Genomic DNA, 17438 nt, shown 5'->3' on the forward strand with positions numbered 1-17438 from the left:
AGCCTGGAGTAAGGAAGATCTGAATTCAAATCTGGCCTCACAAGTCACTTAACCCTGTTTGCCTCAGTTTCCTCCTCTGTCAAACGAGATGGAGAAGGAAATGGCAAACTAACTATGTGATCCTGGGCAAGCCACTTAACCCTGTTTGCCACAGTTTTCTCCTCTTTAAAGTAAGCTAGTGAAGGAAATAGCAAACTAGTTATGTGATCCTGGGCAAGTCACTTAACCCTGTTAGCCTCAGTTTCCTCCTCTGTCAAATGAGCTGGAGAAGTAAATGGCAAACCGCTCCAGTATCTTTGCCAAAAAAACACCAAATAGGTCTCAAAGAGTCACACAGCATAGAACAACAGTACTAGAATGAAGACTCTTAAGAGGGACCATTTCCTCTAGGCAGATTTCTCTGATTCCTCCACTCAGGTTAAAAGGTTTTCTTCTTCTTCAGATCTTCCAAGATTATTTTGTTCTGCCTCTTCTTTGCACCTGGCACTCTCTATCTTTTATTATATTTATGTGTGTGTGCCTTACATCCTACTCTAAGGTGACTGTAAACTCCTTGAAAGCAGGGACTATTTCCTTTTATGGTATCTGTATCCACAAAGCATCACACACAGTAGGTGCTTCATTTGTATCTATTTAATTGATTGGAAACTTCATGAAAGTATGCAAATGCATTGGCTCTGATGGACAGAAAGAATATGAAGAAGATAGACACCACTGTCTTTCTGTGAAATGAATGTCTACCCAGAGAAGGTTTTATTCAATGTTTGTGCATTGGCAGAAACACCACTGACCATGTTCCATCTCACATGAACAAGGCATAGAAAATGGAAATGGTTCCTTTATGTAGAACTTTTGGTAGGTGAAATGTTTCATAAATGAATACATTTGAAGGCAAATTTAATAGAAAACTTTCTAACATCTTATGCTCTTACATTTGAAGGAGAACCTGCAGAACAAAATTCGATCTCTTCTTTATATCTCAGCATCATCATCATAGATAATAATTATTGCCCTGGGTTGTATGTGATAGAGTGAAACTCTCAGAATCTTTGAAATATTCGAATACCTTGCCTAAATTATCCCCAGATTGCTATTATTTTCTAATCCTCTACTTCCTAGTTTTCTTCCACCCCCTCCCTCTGGTTCAGGCTGTGGGTTGTTGCATTTGAGGCTCTTCCTATGTCTTCCTCTAGTGGTCCTCTCTAATTAGCTGGTACTAATTTGTGGTGGACTAAGAACTTCCATGGGCAAACTTTTTAGTGTTTTGTTTAGATGAGGAAGCATTAATTCCTGAACAAAGATCCCAAGGGCTCTTCTTTGATGCAAAATACAGTGGGATTTTGGGAAATTATTAGTCAGTTCATAAGCATTTATTAAATATTTGCTGTGTATCATGCAAAGGCAAAAGAAGGGCTCTGCTTTCAAGGAGTTCACTGTCTAATGGGGGAGAAAATATTAAAAAAACACCTGTGCACAAACAAGATACGTAAAGGCTAAAATGGGGAAATTAATAATAGGAAAGCATTTGTATTAAGGGGAATTCAGACAGGTTCTTGTTAGCTTCAAAAATTGAGGCTATGTTCTGGATTGTTGTTTTTCAGTAATGCCTAAGTCTTCCTGACTCCATTTAATATTTGTTTGGAGAGATCTAGAGTGGTTTTCTATTTCCTTCTCCAGCTCATTTTATAGATGAGGAGACTGAGGTCAACAGGATTAAGTGACTTGCCCTGGGTCACACAATTAGTAAGTGTCTAAAACCAGATTTGATCTCAGGTCTTCCTGACTCCAGGAAGGAACCATCTAGCTGCCCTCTAGATACTTGGAATGATCCAAAATCTGATCTCTACATGAGCAGAATGTTACCATTTATAGATTTTATTTTTTAATATTAAATTTCGTTTCTTTTTTTGATTAACAGAAATCTATTTTGACTCTCTTCTACCTCTTACCCCATTAGACCAAAACCATAAAAGAGAGAAAAATAATTCCTTATAACAACTATATGTAATAAGGCAAAGATAAATTACCTCATTGGCTATATACAAAATATCCATGTTTCATTCTACATCCCAATTCTATTACCTCTCTATCAGAAGGAGAATAGTAGGGATTCATCACTGAACTTCTGTGGTCATGGGTGGTCATTACATTGGTCAGAGTTCTTAGAGCTTTTAAAGTTGTTTGTATAGTGTTTCTGCTGAGGTATAAATTGTTCTCTGGGTTCTGTTGACTTTTCCCTGAATCAGTTCAGACAAATCTTCCTATGTCTCTTTGAAATCATCCATTTCTTCATTTCTTAAAGCATGAGAGTACTCCATCATGTTCAAATATAATGATTTGTTCCATCATTCTCCAATTGATGAACTTTCTTTTTCTTTTTTCTTTTCTCTCTCTCTCTCTCTCTCTCTCTCTCTCTCTCTCTCTCTCTCTCTCTCTCTCTCTCTCCACCCTCTCTCTCTCAGTCTCTCTCTCTCTCTCTCTCTCTCTCTCTCTCTCTCTCTCTCTCTCTCTCTCTCTCTCTCTCTCTCTCTCCTCTCTCTCTCTGTCTCTCTCTCTCTCTTTTACATTTTCTTATCTCCTTAGGTTATAGTCCTAGCAATGATAATGCTATGTCAAAGAGCATGCACTTTTTGGTAATTTTTTTTGGCATTCCAAAAAATAATTTCACAATAACTTTGGAATCACCAATAGCTTCCTGGGATGGTTGTATCCAATGCCACCAATGGGACCCAATATAGCAACAAATACACCTGTTTTCTTGCTTCCCCTACAAAATTCATGTTGGTCTTTTTTTGTTGTTGTTGTTAGTTTTTCCAATTGAATAGGTGGGAAATAGAACTTGAGTTGCTTAAATTTGCATTTCTCAAATTATTAATAATTTGTAGCATTTTATATGGCTGTAAAAAAGCCTTCTTTCCCTCCAGAATTGTCTGTTCATATCCTTAGAACATTTATCAAATGAAGAAAGGCTCATGTTCTTATATATTTCAATAAATTGCTTATATACATAGAAAATTAGACCTGTATCAGAAATTTGTTGCAAAGATTTTCCCCAGTTAGTTTTTTCTTCTTTAATTTTAGCTTTATTGGATTTTTGTGCAAATCCTTTTTAAGTTTATGTAATCAAGTTACCTATCTTATCTTCTATCCCTTGTTCAGTCATGAATTTTTCTTCTCCCCATAGATCTAATCATTATTTGTTCCCTCCTTTCTCTAATTTGTTTATGATATGACCTTTAATATCTAGATCATGGATCCATTTAGAACTTATCTTAGTATAAGGTGTTGGTTTAAATCTTAATTTCTTTTATACCACTGTCCAATTTACCCAGTAGTTTTTTTTTAATCCAATACTGAATCCTTATCCTGGTTGCTGGGGCCTTTATATTTATTAAAAATAGGCTAAGTGGTTTGTTTATTTTCCTATGTTATATACATAATTTGTTACACTAATTTTCTTGATTTTTGATTTTAATGTTTTTTTCATCCATTGAAATAGGAAACAATGTTTTAAGACGTGTCTTAATTTTTTGTCTGATAGCTTTTTTCTTTACTAGCTCCTTTAATTCCAACATATCTCTCCTCTTTCCAGAGAACCATCCCTTATCACAAAAAAATGCAAGAAAAGAAGGAAAAAGCATTTTAGCAAAATGAACCAAAACATCAACGAAGTCTATCATACTGCAATGTGCCATAGCCATAGTTCCTTACCTTTGCAGAGAAGGGATGCATTGTGTCCTTATTTTCCCCTTTACAGGGATGAGCTTGGTTGTTATAATTACCCAACATTTGGTTTGGATTTTTGTTATTTCCTTTGTTTTTCTATCTCTGTTTCTGCCCTTACTACATGTATTATTTTCCTGATTCTCCTCATTTCCCTTGGCTTTAGTTCTCATAAAATTTTCCTGGCTTTTCTGGATTTTTCATCTTTATAATTTTAATGGCATAATAATATCACATTATATTCAATTATTACAATTTATTTAGCCAGATCCCTGTTGATGAGTACTTGCAATTTTTCTAGTTCTTTTCTGTTACAAAGTGTATTGCTAAAAATGTTTTGGTGAATATAGGTGTTATATTTTTATCTTTGTCTTCCTTAGAGATTATGACCAGTAATATGATCTCTGTGGCAAAATGTATGAACATTTTATTCACTTAATTAGCATAAATTAAGGTCATTTTTCACAACAAGAATATACTTTTGTTGTTGCCGTGTGAATGAATTAAAGTCGTAGGTTACTAGAAGGGCAATAGAAGTGCCTGGTAGGCATAAATAGGTTGCAACATATTACTGAAATGCACATGAGAAGTGATGGAAAGGATGTCACCAGGGAGATATAATATTGGAAGAGAAAAGTGTCATATGGTAAGAGCGATGATATAATTGGGAATGGTTCATGCTCCATTGATAAATATACAGAATCTTTTCTCCTTTATTCTTTTCCTGTGGACTATCAAAGGGGATTGGAGAAAGAAATGGGAAACCAGTCCAGGATCCTCTCCAAAAACAAAACAAAACAAAAAAACTCAAATAGTCACAAAGAGTGGGACACGACTGAAAAGACTGAACACAAACATCAAAGGAGATGTCCCCCAAAGCATTTTACATGAACCCTCTTGTAGTCTATTGACTAGATAGTTGGACAACATTGTTATATCTTGGGTATCAATAATGGATTGTGATTAGCATTTTTGGAAAGAATGCCAGCATCACTGAGGTTGTGTTGAAGGATAAAAGTATTTAATTTTTTAACAGTAGAACCAACACGATCTATACTAATTGGGGACAGGGAGGCCAGCCTTATTATTGAAAGTCTTAATTATAGACTCTATTAAGAGAAATTTGCTTTGCTTCACTTTCAAATACAACTAACAATGAAATAACTGTTAACCAAGTGTTTTCAAGAAGAAATCCTGCTGGGCTTGCTATAATTTTGCAAGAAGCCGAGTTAATTTGCATGTAAACAATTAATGTAACAAAGTCCTTGGAAAACTTTGTCTTCAGCTGAATGAATTTGCTCATATAATCTCTGGAGATGTAGGGTGTGGCTTGGTGGAAACATTGCTGGGCTTGGTCTCTGGAGCTTTTCCAAGCTGACTTCAGATCCTCATCAGTGGTATGGACCATTGGCGTCTTCCAACCTCATAGATACTCTGTTTCCACTCCTAGAAATAGGATTTCTTGTTCTGTCTGTCTGTCTATCCATCTCACAGATATGAGGATGATGCTTTGCAAAACATCAAATGCTATATAAATGTGATCTTGCCAAGATCTTGTCAGATATAATCTTGTCAAGCTCTTTTACCTGTTATCTGATCCCCTTCTTAATAGGTAAGCTGAAGTCAAAGTTTAACCTGACTGATCAAATGAGCACAAGCCTATCATTTGATTATTCCATCATTATTTGGGGCTTGTACAGATCCAGGCTTCCTGACTCCTCACCCCGTTTGCTTTCCATTGCCTTGCTCCATTCCTCTCATTTTTCTTTTCTCCTAGACATGTGATTTCATTATTGTAGGTAATTCCTGGTACAGGAACACCCTGTATTGAGGCAGATCAGCAATTTATCTGTAACTTATAAACAGAGGTGCATGAAGGAGCTAAATGACTTGTTCAGAGACCTGGAGCCATTTGGGGTAAGAGGAAGGTCATAAAACCAGACCTACCTAATTCTAAGGGCAGCCCTTAGTGATCTTTGTACTTGAAGTCAGTGGGCTGGTCAGCTCTCACCTGTTCCCTTCTGCCACCAGTCATAGAGGGATGGATTAGAGTAGTCCCTTCTGCTCTAGCTAAGTACATTTAGGAGGCTCAAACAGGCAAAATATTAAACATGTTTTTCATATGGCATATATATGACCCAGGACTTTTTTTACAAACTGAACTAAAAGTGCCTTTAAAAGGTTGTGTATGTAAGATATCCTGGATGGGAACAGATCTTGGGAAATTGATCCAAAGGCTGCCAGCCATTATTGGGTCTATATGCTGAGGGTGTTAAATGACAAGACTTTTTGCTGATGTTGGGGTTGATGGAAATGCTTCTGAGACCAGAGCAGAAGATGGTAACAGCCCTGTGAGCAAGGAGGGGCTGCAAATTTATAGGTTAATTCTGGGAATATATTTGAACTGCTTAGATAGCAAACCTCTAAGTATTTCACTATAATGGCCCTGGCTTAATTTGTCTTTTTTTCCCCTCTTCTTTTTAAAGCATTGCTGAGACTTAAAGATCCTCATTGTGAATTAATTTGGGATTTGGCATAATAACATTAATCATGCTAAAAGAATTCATTTGACAGTAATGCAGTATAATTAGTGATGTACGAAATCCATTGAGATCTACCAACAATTATGGGCCCATTATTTTAAAAACCTTATATGTGCAATTTTTTTTCTCTTTTTCTTTTTGTTCTATGACTTGTAGTAGGAAAGTCAGGATTTGGACGATTTACTTTTCAGTTTTTTGGATAGTGTCACCAAGCTAGTGTCCCATTGAACTGGTTGGTAGCACCAACCATTGGGATCAGAAAAGGCTCTTCTCCTGGGGTCTGTGAATCTGGTTTTTAAAAAGTATTTCGATCACTCTATCTCACTAGAACAGGATTCTTTTGTGGTCCTACATATTTTGTTTGATACATTTAAAAACATTATTCTGAGAGGGGGATCCTTTGGCTTTATTAGACTTCAGAGGGATCCATGAGGCGGAAATGGTTAAGAAACCCTGCTGTAGCCTATAGAGTTAAAGGTTTATAAAGACAGAGATGAGCTGGATGGAGAGAGCTGCCTTTTCACTTGTGGGAAAACTACTGACCAAATTCTGAGGATAGATGGTGGAAGGAGTGAGTAAGTCACCCCAAACAATAATTAGAATTTAGGAGAGGCTACAGATGGCCAAAGAGAGGCAAGCAGGCATTATGGAGTTTGGAGAAAGGAAGACCTGGGTTCATATCCAGCCTTAGAAAGTTCTCAACTGTATAGCCTAGTCACATCACTTATTTGACCCATAAGCAACTCACTGGGGCTTATCAAATAAATTATGGTCTGTCTGTGATTTGCATTAGTGGAAAGAGTTTCTATCCTGAGGAAAGCCATCATTCCTGTGTATACTGAGAGATAAAACCATCCCTGAATAGAGAGGAATGAATGGAAGGACTACCCTGGTGTGCTGAGATGTTTTTTGGAGAATAATTAATGTTCTTATATTTATGGATTTGAATGTCATCTTTATTATAAATGCTAATAGCCAAATTATCTGAATGAATCTTCATTCACAGGATTTTACATCAGTGATATTATTTTGTGTGCATCTACATAAAGACCCATTTCTATGTTTTATTCATTCAGTAAACATTTATTAAGCATCTTTAAGTGCCAAGCTTCACTATTATATGTTGAAGATACACAGGAAAAAAATGAAATAATCCCTATTCTCAGGATCACTTGGGTCTTATATCCTATTGGGAGAGGTGACAGCATGGACAAAGAAAAAGTAAATACAAAATTGAGTACTGGGTACTGGCAACTCAGTGGACCAAGACAGGGCTCTTCTAGGTACCTGAGATGACCTTTGAAGGAAGCCAGAGATGCTGTGAGGGAGTAGGAAAGGAATACATGCTGGACATGTGGGGGGCTAGGCCCAGACAGCTCAGAGAAGCTAGGAAGAGAAAAATATATAAGTCCTCTTTTAGACATGTTAGGTTTGAGATGCTGACATGACATTTAGTTAGGCAGATGGTTATTGGGGAAATAGAGTTTACCAGAGAGACTAGAAGTAATTGAATTTGCTTTTTGAGGTTATCTGGCCCATTTTCTTCTTTTTGGATTGCCAGGTAGTGTTCCAAATTTTTACTTTTTACCTCCGATAAATTACCTGATTTCTTTAAAAGTAAAAAAGGCTCAATACCAAAACCCAGAAATCATCTGCAATGAAATTTTAGTTGAGTTCAGGGGAGTGAAAGAAACAAGAAGATGATCAGTGAGGAAAGAAGATAAGTAGGAAGGAGAGAGAGAAGGAAAGAAAAGGGGGGGGGTGAAAATATTAAAGATACCTTCAAAGACTTAAGGATTATCTATTACAAACTCTTTGTTTTGTTCAGCAAGAGAATTTGGACCAGAGAGTCCAAATATCTCGTACTTTCTATCACACTCCTCTCCCCAATGCATGTAAGAAGTACTTGAAAGCAATCACTCAACCAACAAATAAGTTGTTCTTCTTCTTTGAGGTAGTATGGAAAGAAACCACACTTTTTGCCTTCCCAATCTCCCCTTCTTACGTGTCATTGAACCTCCAAATATCATAACCCCAAACACCCAGCCGCCTGGTATATATCCACATTGGATCAGGCTTTGGAGAGAGGGACACAATGAATGAATGATGAGGATGTTACACATAGAGCTGGGCTCCTGTATAACCCCCCTCCTCATTCCCCTCATAAACTTTTTGGTTTTTCATAGTTAAGTTTCCTTTTAGCTTCAGTGATTTTTGTTTAACTTTGGCACAGCCACTAAGTATACCTGAAGGGAGAATGTACTCTACTCAAATGCCTCGGCCTCATCAGAAGGGGTGCCTTCCTTGGACGCTTAAAAAAGTATTGTTTTTTTTTTTTAAATCCTTGCCTTACATCTTAGAACCAATACTGTCCCTAAGGCAGAAGAGTGATAAGGGATAGGCAATGGGGGTTAAGTGGCTTGTCCAGGGTCATCCAGGTAGGAAGTATCTAAGGATCAGATTTGAACCCAAGACCTCCTGTCTCTGGACCTGGCTCTCAATCCTTTGAGCCATCTAGCTGCCCCCCAAAATGTATTCATTTCATAAAGACCCCTTTTAAAATGTAAATACCAATTGGAAGGGAGAAAGAAAAGTCACATCATAAGTTGTCACCAGCTAAGGACTGAATAGAGCTAGTTAACATCCTGCTGAAAGTAAAATGTAAAGGAATCAGAAGGAAGATTTGGAAATTTGGCAAGGGTAAGTGGAGAAGAGGGAAAAGATAAGGGAGTGGAAATGGAGCCCATTAAATGGGACCTATTAAAAATACAGTACTGGGGGAAACATTAGATTTGGAGGCGGAGATTGTGGTGGTTTAGAAACAGTTGTAGAATCACATAATTTGAGATACAGAAAAGACATCATACTTAATCTGATATTCATGGAAGGAAGGAAAAAGAAAGGATGTATGGAAGGAAGGCAGGGAGGAAGGAAGGAAGGAAGGATGTATGGAAGGAAGGAAGGAAGGAAGGAAGGAAGGAAGGAAGGAAGGAAGGAAGGAAGGATGGAAGGAAGGGGAGGAAGGAAGGAAAGAAGGGAGGGCGGGGAGGGAGGGAAGGGATGGAGAGGAGGGAGGGAGAGAGATAGAGAGAGAGAGAGAGAGAGAGAGAGAGAGAGAGAGAGAGAGAGAGAGAGAGAGAGAGAGAGAGAGGGAGAAGGAAGGAAGGAAGGAAACAAACAAACCAGGGAGGGAGAGAGGACATATTAAGCACTTAAGTGCTAGGGATACAAGTAGAAGAGGAAGAGGATATAAGTAATTTCCATCATAATATACCCTACAAGTAATTATTTGGCCTCTGTCTAAAGACCTCCCAAAGTGGAGGAGTCCACCATCTTTTGAGGCAGTTCTTTACACTTTGGATAGCTCTTAATGGGAGGAAATATTTTCCTGGCATTTAGCTGAAATTTGCTTTTTTATGATTTCCTCCCAATTGGTTCTCTGACCAAACAGAAAAAATCCAGCTTGTCCCTCACATTTCAATACTTGAACATCACTATCATGTTCCTCTAAGACTTCTCTTCTCTGGTATTGAGTGGTGATCATGGAGTTAAAAGACCTAACTTCAAATCCTGATTCTGCCACCTACTACCTATGCTACTTAAACAAGTCACTTAAGAACCTGGGACTCATTTTCTTCACATGTAAAATGAAGGAGTTGGCTTATTTGATCTGGAAGGTCCCTTCTGAATCAATGATCTTATGACCTGGGTTCAAATTTCTACTCTTCTACCTACTATCTGTGTGACATTAGACAAGTTATTTCAGTTCCTTTTGTCTTGTCATCTTGGTAAAATGAAGGGGTTGGACTAGATGACGTCTAACAATCCTTCCTGCTTGCCCTCTGGTGCCATGATTTGATACTGTGCTGAAAGTTTAGGCAAATTACCAAGACAAGAAAGTTCTCATCTGAAATTTGTTTTTCAGCCCTAGGGAAAATCATGTTAACAGCTTTGGAATTATGAGGCGGGCTCCCAAAATGATGCATGTGTTGTATTTATAAGTGTGTATTTATAAGTGAATGAAAAGCTGTTGTTATTACTTGTGTCAAGTGTGGAAATGATGAGATATAACTAAACCTTCCTAAAGAAGTTGTAAGATTAGTGATATTTATATGGGCAAATGTCACGAGAACCGGATATGCCAAATAAATCTTTGCTGATTGATGAAATTTATAGAAACAGTTCATGGAGTTATAGAAAGCAGGAGATAGCATTGCAATCAAGAGGTTCTGAGCCTTCCCCAAAGCTTTGAAATTCAATGATTTCCTCCTCTGTAGAATAAGAAGAGAATAGACTAGATCAGTTATTCTCAAAGTATGTTCCAAGGACTCCTGAGGTTACCCAAGATTCTTTTAGAGGATCTGCAAGGTCAAAACCACATATTTTCTTAATAAATGTAAGGTATTATTTGCCTATTAAAATACTCTTTCCTTTTCCAACTACATATCTGTATGAGGCCAGATTTTCAAGCACTTCACCCAAAACAGCAAATCACAGCATATTGAATGCCAAAGCAGATATGAGAATACAGCTGTCCCCTATTAAACCAAACATTAAAAAGATTTGCAAAAATGTGTGAAACAATGTCACTCCTTTCACTAAATTTGTTTTTGGAAAATTTGGTATTGCCATTAAAATGATATTCATGTTGACATATTATTATTTTTAAATGTTGCTTAAATATTTTTAAAATCTCCCATTTCAATTTCTAATACAGTAAAAATTCATAGATATAACTAAGAGAAACAAAAGCTGTTGGTGGTCCTCAATAATTTTTTTAACCTTTACCTTCTTTTTCAATCCTTATCTTCCTTCTTAAAATCAATACTGTGTTTTGGTCCCAAGACAGAAGAGTGGCAAGGACTAGGCATTAGGGATTAACTGACTTGCCCAGGGTTACGTAGCTGGAAAAGTATCTGAGGCTGGATTTGAATCTAGAACCTTTTATTTCTAAGTTTGACTCTCAATCCATTGATCCACCTCACTTTTGTCTCAAGATCAGTACTAAGTAGCATTTCCAAGGCAGAACAGTAAGGGCTAGACAATTGGGGTTAAGTGACTTGCTCAGGATCAAACAGCTAGGAAGTGTCCACCCAGCTGCCCCATTCTCAATAATTTTCATCAAGTAAATGGATCCTGAGACCAAAATACTTGAGAATATTTCCTGGGTTAGATCTGGTGGTAATTTCTTCCTCCTCTTATTATATGATCCCAAGCTCCTCTATGTGACACGTTTCCATTATGTGCAAGGTGCAGGAGAAGGAGCGATGGCTCTGGTGGTGTGTCAGAGTTCTCACATTCAGCTTCTGCTCTGATATGGAACTTGATGACTTTAGCAAGTCATTGATTTCTCTGGGTCTCAGGTCTATAAAATGAGGGAATTAGAGTAGATGCCTTTTGCGGTTTCTTTTCTCTCCAGATCACTGATGCAACAAATAACTAGACTGTATGATCCTTGAGGACAGCGACTGTTCATGCCCTAGAGACCTGCTAATGTTCAATGGATTGATCAATGTTCTCTTAGCTTTAGTCAAACAAAGAACCATTTGACTGTAAGGTCATGGAGAGGAGTGCATATTTCATTCTCTATATTTACAGCCTCAAAGCCCAGCATAGTCCCTGACTTGGAGTAAATGCTTAATGAATACTTGGGGATTAGTTGATTGACTATACCTTCCTTGAAAGTATGATGCTAGAAAGTGCTTTGTACTACCTGGAGTGCTCTGGCCCTTTTAAATGAGTTATCATCAAGGTTAAGCCTGAATCCTTCTTCCAAAGAGCTTTGTTTATTATTATTTTTTTAATCTAAGCATCTACTAGAATCCCCCCAATTGACATCATCTGGATTTACTCCTCCATGAGGTTTGTCAGTGGAATAACTTTGGGCATCTGCTCCCATTGTAGCCTCTACACACCCAGCAGGACTCAGTGGCGGGGCTTTTGCCTTTGATCAGAGCCATCCATATTGGAGCTGAAAGCCATATGTGAGAGCAGGTCTTGGCTGTATGGGTTGATGCCATGACTCCAGTATGAGCCAAATCTGAGCGGCCAAGGCCCAGAGCCATAGAAAGGGAACATATGGCCTTCGTAGGCTCCCCCAGCCAAAAGCCGGGCTGTCCTAGAACATGTGGTAGGGAGCCTCGACCACCCAGAGCTGCTCTTGATCATTTATGCTTTTCAGTGTACGAAGGGGCTGGATGGGCCTCAGAAAGGGCCTATCCTTCAAGTGGATTTCCGTATGCATTAGAGTGAGCAGGCGGGAGGAGGTCCTGGCACATTGGAGTGTGCTTTCAGTTGTTGTTGATGGCAGCTGGTGGGGAATCCGGTGAATACTTATTGTGCTCTGCTACAAATGGGGTAAATATAGACAAGAGGAGGATGTGTTTCCTGTCATGGAGGTGTAACCTCAAGCTGGCAACTAGCGCTCTCCCTCTCTCTCTCTCTCTCTCTCTCTCTCTCTCTCTCTCTCTCTCTCTCTCTCTCTCTCTCTCTCTCTCTCTCTCTCTCTCTCTCTCTCTCTCTCTCTTCTCTTTCTCTCTCTCTCTTTCTCTTTCTCTCTCTCATTCTTTCTCTCTCTCTCTTTCTCTCTCTCTCTCTCTTTCTCATTCTTTCTCTCCTGCTCTTTTGTTCTCTCTCTCTCTCTCATTCTTTCTCTCTCATTCTCTCTCTCTTATTCTTTCTCTCTCTCATTCTTTCTCTCCTGCTCTCTTGTTCTCACTCTCTCTCATTCTCTTGCTCTTGTTCTCACTCTCTCCTCTCTCTGTCTCTCATCCTCTTTTGTTCTCTCTTGTACTCTTTCCATTGCTCTTTTTCTTTCTTCTCTCTGTCTCTGTCTCCCCATATTTCTCTTGCTCTCACTCTACTTTCTTTGATGCTAGAAGCTAGAGATATGAGGAAGAGCCTGCTATCTCTCTGACCATTCCTTCCCTTTGATGTACAGCAATGCACCATACCAGCTTCATGAATTCAGAGGGGCTTCTTTTCAGGTTGACTGGCTGACAGGTGATCAGTTTGGGGCATCATTAGTATTGGAGATGACCTATTAAGTCAGAAGGGTTGTGTGAGTAATGGTAGTTGTACTGTTTTAATTTTAGCTCTTAGAAGTGTGGGAAGTCATAGTTATTCAGAATAATAGACCATGTTTATGAGATGAAGTTTAAAAGGACATTTCATTCCAAACTGCTTTATTTGAAATCAGTAGCATAGCCTAAATTGGCAGATGATGGCAGGGCTTAAAGTCCTGAAGACTTGAGTTCAAATATTCCCTCAAACATTTATTCACTGTATAACCCTGGATGAGGCACTTAAACTTATTGTGTTAGTTTCCTCACATGTAAAATGAGAATAATAGTAGTGATAACAAGAAGAGATAATAATGAAAGAGTTGTTGTGAGAATTAAAGGAGTTAATTATGAAAAGTTAGCAAAAACTTAAGAGTTATATAAATGCCAATCATTATTAGAGGGAAATGAAGTCAAGGGAAGTTTAAAAACTATCTCTGATATAAGTCCTAAAGAGGTTCAAATCCCAACAGGTGCCAGGCATCCAGATGGCCAGCTAGAGTATGGGGAATGAAGTAAGAAAGATATGAATTCAAATCCTGATTCCTTATTAGCTATGTAACCCTGGACATAGCATCTTAACATCTCTTAGTCTATTTCTGTAAAATGGAGATAATACTAGCACCTATCTTATGGTTGTTGTGATCATTAAATTAGTTAAAACATGTAAAATGTTTTTCAAACCTTAAATTGCTCTGTAAATGATTCTACAACCACACAGTTGAGTGTAGATAGAAATTTAATTAAGGAGAAAAACAGGAAAGACAAATAGATTCAGAGGGGGATAAGCCTTGCAGAGTTCCACCCATTCCTGAACAGGAAATGTCTTTATCATATTCTTGTCAAAGGGTCAGTCTCCGATGATCTCCGGCAATTGAGAGCCTGTCATCTCCCAAGAAAACCTATTCTACTATGCCCAAAGGGTGACAAAAGAATATCTACCCTTTGATCCAGCCATAGCACTGCTGGGTTTGTACCCCAAAGAGATAATGGAGAAAAAGACTTGTACAAAAATATTCATAGCTGCGCTCTTTGTGGTGGCCAAAAACTGGAAAACGAGAGGAAGCCCTTCAATTGGGGAATGGCTGAACAAACTGTGGTATATGCTGGTGATGGAATACTATTGTGCTAAGGGGAATAATAAAGTGGAGGAGTTCCATGGAGACTGGAACAACCTCCAGGAAGTGATGCTGAGCGAGAGGAGCAGAACCAGGAGAACATTGTACACAGAGACTAATACACTGTGGTATAATCGAACGTAATGGACTTCTCCATTAATGGCGGTGTAATGTCCCTGAACAACTTGCAGGGATCCAGGAGAAAAAAACACTATTCATAAGCAAAGGATAAACTATGGGAGTAGAAACACCGAGGAAAAGCAACTGCCTGAATACAGCGGTTGAGGGGACATGACAGAGGAGAGACTCTAATGAACACTCTAATGCAAATATTATCAACAAAGCAATGGGTTCAAATCAAGAAAACATGTAATGCCCAGTGGATTTACGCGTCGGCTATGGGGGGTTGGGGGGGAGGAAAAGAAAATGATCTATGTCTTTAATGAATAATGCTTGGAAATGATCATATAAAATATAATTAAAAAAAAAGAAAACCTATTCTACTTTGAGATAACTCTAGATACTTTCCTTTATACCGAGTCAAACCCATCTCTCTACTTCTTCCATCTTTATTCCTTGCCTTTCTTCTGGAGCCAATGGTTACAGGTTTGATTATTCAGTTGCAAGATAGATCTTCAAATCCTTGAAAACAGCTATCAGATCCTTTGCCCAACTCAAGTCTTTCATCGCCCTGGCTAAATATCCCTAGTTCCTTCAACTGATCCTTGTGTGCAATCCTATGAAGTTCTCCCCACCATTCTGGTCACCAGGATGTCATTAAATGTATAAAAGCCTTCTTACAATTTAATACACAGAATACTGAAGCAAAGCCATAGGGATCCATGGTGAGGTTTAGTTTCTCTAGAGCACTATCATCTGAAAATGTTCATAATCAGATACTGACTTACCTGTACTATAAAATGAGAATTAATGTTCAGTGCTTAGTCCTGAAGTACCTTCCTGAATTACCCAAGAATGAGTAAATTCAGTTGGATTCAGGATTAGGGCTATGTATTTCACAGCAGAGTGCTGGTTCTGGAGTCAGTAAGACCTGCATTCATATCCAGCCTCAGATGCTCCCTAAGTGTGGGACCACTGAGCAAGTCACTGAACCCAGTGTGCCTCAGTTTCCTCAGCTGTAAAATGTGTTGGAGAAGGAAGGAATAATCCTCAAGTATCTTAAAAGAGAAATCCCAAATGGGGTCACAAAGAATCAGACATGACTTAAACGACTGAAAAAAAAACAATTTTTGAATATTTTAAAAAATAATCATTTTTGAACATTAATAATATGTGTTAATTTCTATGATTAAATTAATTTCTTGATTAAAATTTCTATTAATTTCTATGATTAGAATAGAAGTAAAAATGTTAACATTCTAATCAGTATCCATCTAAAACCCAGATCAAGCATTATCCACAATTGAATCATACTAGAGACCTCTCCCATAAGATCAGAGATAAAAGATGTCTGTTGTCCCCATTATTATTTGATATAGCTCCAGGAAAAAAAAATTAGCCATTGTTAAGAATTCAATTTTTTAAAAAGAATTTCAATGACTAGATTATTGTAATAGCTAGAGTATTCACATCCTTGAACATGTAGAGTACCAAGATTTTCATGTGTGTTAAGGAATGTGTTACTATATGAAATGGGAAAAAAATTTTTTAAAGGGTTCTATAAAATAAATATAAAAATAAATGACATCCCGAGGTGGAAAGTCAAGGGAATTTTGTTGAACAAACATTTAAGTACATGCAAGGTACGATGTAAAGTGCTGGTTCTGCAAAGTCAAACAACATTATTAGCCTCAGGAAGTTTCGATCCTCCTGGAGGAGCACAAAAGAGATAAGTTAATGCTGTATGGAGATAAACAAAATAAAGAAGATGAAGAGTGCTAAGGACCGGTAAAAGCAGAGGAACAGAAGGATAAGGAAAGATCTTATTAAAAAGTGGGTCCTGAACTGGGTTATGAAGGACTCCAGACATTTTTAAAGATGGAGCTGAAGAGGGAATGATGTTGGGAAATAACCAGGGCAAATCCAAGGAGGCAGGAAATAGGAAACCCTCTATGAGAAAAAGGTAGCAGACAAGACTAACTGTATTAGAGATTATAAGACAAGGAATAATATGAAGTAAGGACAGGTAGGTAAATGGAATTCAGTTTGTGAAAGGCTTTAAAGGGAAGGCTGAGTATTTGGTGTGTGTGTGTGTGTGTGTGTGTGTGTGTGTGTGTGTGTGTGTGTGTTCATATGGGGGATAGGAAACTTTGAACATTTTTGAGTATGGCGTGACTTGTTGATCCAAGATGTCATGGAGGGTAATCATGGCCCCTCATAAAACTTACTTAATTCTGCTTTCAAAGGCATATTGTTGTGCTGGACAGATGATCAGATAAAGCCAAAGCAACATTTCTGCACTCTTAATCATTTCCCTCCAGATCCTCACATTCTCTGTCAATATAGTCAATATAGGAGGCAGGGTGGTGTTGGTATCAGGAAGACCTACCTCTGAGCATTACTATTTAATAGTATAATATATATATATATATACATATACATATATGTATATAATAAGAATATGAGTCTGACTCGTATTAGCTGTATTACCATGGAGAAATAACAAACTTTCTTTTTTTTAAAATATATTTTATTTGATCATTTCCAAGCATTATTCATTAAAGACATAGATCATTTTCTTTCCCCCCCCCCACCCCCCATAGCCGACGCGTAAGTCCACTGGGCATTACATGTTTTCTTGATTTGAACCCATTGCTTTGTTGATAGTATTTGCATTAGAGTGTTCATTTAGAGTCTCTCCTCTGTCATGTCCCCTCAACCGCTGTATTCTGGCAGTTGCTTTTCCTCGGTGTTTCCACTCCCATAGTTTATCCTTTGCTTATGAATGGTGTTTTTTTCTCCTAGATCCCTGCAAGTTGTTCAGGGACATTACACCACCACTAATGGAGAAGTCCATTATGTTCGATTATACC

General features: G+C 38.0%; 1 protein-coding gene across 1 annotated transcript in view; it reads left to right on the forward strand.

Annotated features, from left to right (window-relative positions):
• Positions 1 to 17438, forward strand: part of RARB (retinoic acid receptor beta) — an 865852-nt gene that overhangs the window by 131899 nt on the left and 716515 nt on the right. The window lies entirely within an intron of this gene.

This window comes from Monodelphis domestica, chromosome 5, assembly GCF_027887165.1.
Source record: "Monodelphis domestica isolate mMonDom1 chromosome 5, mMonDom1.pri, whole genome shotgun sequence".
Taxonomy (NCBI): Eukaryota; Metazoa; Chordata; class Mammalia; order Didelphimorphia; family Didelphidae; genus Monodelphis; species Monodelphis domestica.